The following is a 4,532-nucleotide window of genomic DNA, read 5'->3' as shown; positions in this document are numbered from 1 at the left end:
AGGAATATGTTATGCAACGACCAAATAGCAACACTGTTGGCTAAATGTAAAGCAAAAATAGGAATGATATTCAGACACTTTAAAACAAGAAAAGCTGAACACATGATTATGCTTTACAAAACTTATGTACGTAGTACACTACCAAAAGGATATTGCACAAATAGAGAGTGTACAAAGGTCCTATACTGCTAGAATCGAAGAAGTTAAGGACCTTGACTACTGGGAAAGACTGCAATTTTTAAAACTATACAGTCTAGAAAGGAGAAGAGAACGCTACATGATAATACAAGCATGGAAGCAAATAGAAGGAATTAATGAAAACATCATGGAGCTAAAAATATCAGAAAGAGCAAGCCGAGGTAGATTAATAGTGCCAAAAAAATTTACCAGGAAAACTAAGGAAGGCACACAGGACATTAATCCACTACGCACCAGCATCGATAATGCAGCGACTATTTAATGTGCTGCCAGCTCATCTAAGAAACATATCAGGAGTGAGCGTAGATGTGTTTAAGAATAAGCTCGATAAATACCTAAGATGCATCCCAGACCATCCAAGACTGGAAGATGCAAAATACACTGGAAGATGCATTAGTAACTCTCCAGTGGATATAAGAGGTGCCTCACACTGAGGGACCTTGGGGAACCCAAACATAGAATAAGGCAATAAGGTAAGGTAAGTCTCTCTCTCTCTCTCTCTCTCTCTCTCTCTCTCCTCTCTCTCTCTCTCTCAAATGAGTATCCTTTGATATACAGGCTGCCAACGTAAGAGACCGTGTTCTACCTAATGTGGGGCGATCTTACCTGGTCTACAATTATATACTACGTGGTGTCACTTGTTCAAATCTCTAAAACGCACTTTTTATTGCATTTTGGAGAGAAAGAAAATATTTATCTAAAATATTTAATATATTTTTTTCTATTTCAGATATATTGTTCTTCCTTATTCTTTAACATTCTACGATCGCTTCTTAATAACAAGAAACTTTGAAATAGTGTTTAACAATTAAGGCACTCCCGGTTTTTTTTTCCTGCCATTCGCGAGATAACTTATTTTATTATTGGACGTATAAAAAGGAACCAAAATATTCGAAAGAGGGGCGCATTTGCTTTTAGCATATGAGAGAAAATAAATCCTTGTGCAATATTAAAAAAAAAAAAAATATGCTTTATCGAGTAGTATAGTCGGAAAATTTGTTTTTACTTCAAAATTTTTCATTGGTCATACAGTCTGAACTTAATTAATTACTGTACGTTAATTGGATATACTCATGTTATCAATGATGCGATAAGAAAACGTCTTAGAATATGTATTTAGCCTTCAAATAACACTTATCATAACATGGAGGCTGGTAGTAAGGGCAGGCAATACCCTTATCGAGAAGAAAACAACAAAAGGTTTAAAGGTTTAAAGGCTGCTCATGAATCGCAGGGGCAATGGACAGTGACATTGCCCTATCAAGCAGGACAATGCCCTAGAGACTGACTATATATACATATGATCAGCGCCCAAGCCCCCTCTCCACTCAAGCTAGGATCAAGGAGGGCCACGCAATGGCTCCTGACTCAGCAGATGGACCTTAAGGCTCCCCCAAAACCCATAATCCTTAGCTCACAAGGATGGTGTGGTTGCAGCGACCAAACGAACTAACAAATTTGAGCGGGACTCGAAACCCGGTCTGGCGATCACCAGACAGCCAAAGGAAAAAAAGAAATATATATATAGATATATATATATATATATATATACATATATATATACATATATACACATATACACATATATATATATATATATATACATATATGCAATTTTATATTTTCAAAAATCCCAATTTATCAATTCAACTGAATATTATCCTCTCAAGAGCATTCATTGAACAGATTCAGTCCATTATTCTTTTAACCCTGAGGCCGATGAAAAAAGGCAGTTTTATTTATGTCTATTGTCCTTATTCGGTCCAGAGCCGGAGAAAACCAGAAGGAGGAGGGGAATTCGAAAGCATAGTAGCAGAAAGAATACAAAGACCTGGAACCGAAAGAATAGAAAGACCTGGAACCGAAAGAATAGAAAGACCTGGAACCAAAAGAATACAAAGACCTGGAACCGAAAGAATAGAAAGACCTGGAACCGAAAGAATAGAAAGACCTGGAACCGTTCAATTGCAGAACTGAAGATTTCTCAACATCTGCTGAATTCAGAATTCGATGGACGAATGACTGGATACATAGAATCCCTGAAGCTGAAGAAGCCCATTCAGCGGTGAAGTGTTACTGAAGGAAAAAAACCCAGTAGCATAAATCGGTGAATGGTAAGAGAAGTTAGATCTGATGGTGAACGGAAACGGGAAAGCAGGGAAATTAGAAGTATAGGAAGTTAGGTGTCTAAAACAGCTGGAAAGTCTTATGCAATGCCTACAGAGCCACGCATGAAATGTACTTACTGCAAAGGCTCCTAAATGTTAAGTGTATAAACTAGTCTAAATTTATTATGATATAGTATTTTGAGAAGATATAATAATTAACAGGTGTAAGTTTATGTAAAACATGTCTATTGAGAGAGAGAGAGAGAGAGAGAGAGAGAGAGAGAGAGATTTTACAGACATTCTTGATTTCTGTATCATTACTGTAACTATTATTACTTGTTAAGCTAAAACCATAGTTGGAAAAGCAGGATTTTATAAGCCCAGGGGCCCCAACAAGGACAATAGCCCAGTGAGGAAAGGAAACAAGGAAAAATTAAATATTTTAAGAACAGCAACATTAAAATAAAAATTTCCTATATAAACTATAAAATCTTTAACAAAACAAGAGGAAGAGAAATAAGATAGAATAGTCTGCCCGAGTGTACCCTCAAGCAAGAGAACTCTACCCCAGGGTAGCGCAAGACCAAGGTACAGAGGTTATGGCACTACCCAAGACTAGAGAACACTGGTTCGATTTTGGAGTGTCCTCCTAGATAAGCTGCTTACCATAGCTAAAGAGTGTTTTATAGGTAGTAGGTTGGATAGGGCACCAGCCACCCGTTGAGATACTACCGCTAGAGATTTATGGGGTCCTTTGACTGGCCAGACAGTACTACATTGCGACCTTCTCTCTGGTTACGGTTCATTTTTCATTTGCCCACTCATACACCGAATAGTCTGGCCTATCCCTTACAAATTCTCCTCTAACCTCATACACCTGACAACACTTACATTAACAAATAATTCCTCTTCATCCAAGTGGTTAACTGTTATTGTTCAATGGCTACTTTCCTCTTGGTAAGGGTAGAAGAGACTCTTTAGCTATGGTAAGCAGCTCTTCTAGGAGAAGGACACTCCAAAATCAAACCATTGTTCTCTAGTCTTAGGTAGTGCCATAGCCTCTGTACCATGGTCTTCCACTGTCTTGGGTTAGATTTCTTTTTCTTGAGGGTACACTAGGGCACACAATTCTGTCTTAATTCTCTTCCTCTTGTTTTGTTAAAGTTTTTATAGTTTATATAAGAAATATTTATTTTGGTGGTGTTGTTGTTCTTAAAATATTTTATTTTTCCTTGTTTCCTTTCCACACTGGGCTACTTTTCCCTCTTGGAGCCCTTGGGCTTATAACATCTTGCTTTTCCAACTAGGGTTGTAGCTTAGCTAGTAATAATAATAATAGTAATAATACCTTTACCACGAGGAAAGTGGCCACTGAAAAATTACAGTGCAGTAGTTAACCCCTTGTTGTCAGGTGTATGAGAACAGACGGAAATATGTAAATAGGCCAGATTATTCGGTGTATGTGTAGGCAAAGGGAAAATGAACCGTAACCAGAGAGAAGGATCTAATGTACTACTGTCTGGCCAGTCAAAGGACCCCATAACTCTCTAGCAGTAGTACCTCAACGGGTGGTTGGTGCCCTGGCCAACATGCTGCATAACATTGATTGTCAAGAATAGACCAATCAACTAAACGGGGTTCATGCAATCCATATTGAGAGAGAGAGAGAGAGAGAGAGAGAGAGAGAGAGAGAGAGAGAGAGAGAGAGAGAGAGAGAGAGAGAGAGATTTTAAAGAAATTCTAGTTTTCTGTACGCATAACATTGGCTGTCAAGAATAGACCAATCAACTAAACGGAGTTCATGCAATCCATATTGAGAGAGAGAGAGAGAGAGAGAGAGAGAGAGAGAGAGAGAGAGAGAGAGAGAGAGAGAGAGAGAGAGATTTTATAGAAATTCTTGATTTCTGTACGCATAACATTGTCAAGAATAGACCAATCAACTAAACGAAGTTCATGCAATCCATATTGAGAGAGAGAGAGAGAGAGAGAGAGAGAGAGAGAGAGAGAGAGAGAGAGAGAGAGAGGGAGAGAGAGAGAGAGAGAGAGAGAGAGAGATTGTATAGAAAGCCTTGATTTCTGTACGCATAACATTGTCAAGAATAGACCAATCAACTAAACGAAGTTCATGTTATCCATAGAGAGAGAGAGAGAGAGAGAGAGAGAGAGAGAGAGAGAGAGAGAGAGAGAGAGAGAAAGAGAGAGAGATTATATAGAAATCCTTATTTT

Source organism: Palaemon carinicauda, chromosome 39 (assembly GCF_036898095.1).
Source record: "Palaemon carinicauda isolate YSFRI2023 chromosome 39, ASM3689809v2, whole genome shotgun sequence".
Lineage (NCBI taxonomy): Eukaryota > Metazoa > Arthropoda > Malacostraca > Decapoda > Palaemonidae > Palaemon > Palaemon carinicauda.
Note: the sequence above shows the minus strand (reverse complement) of the source record.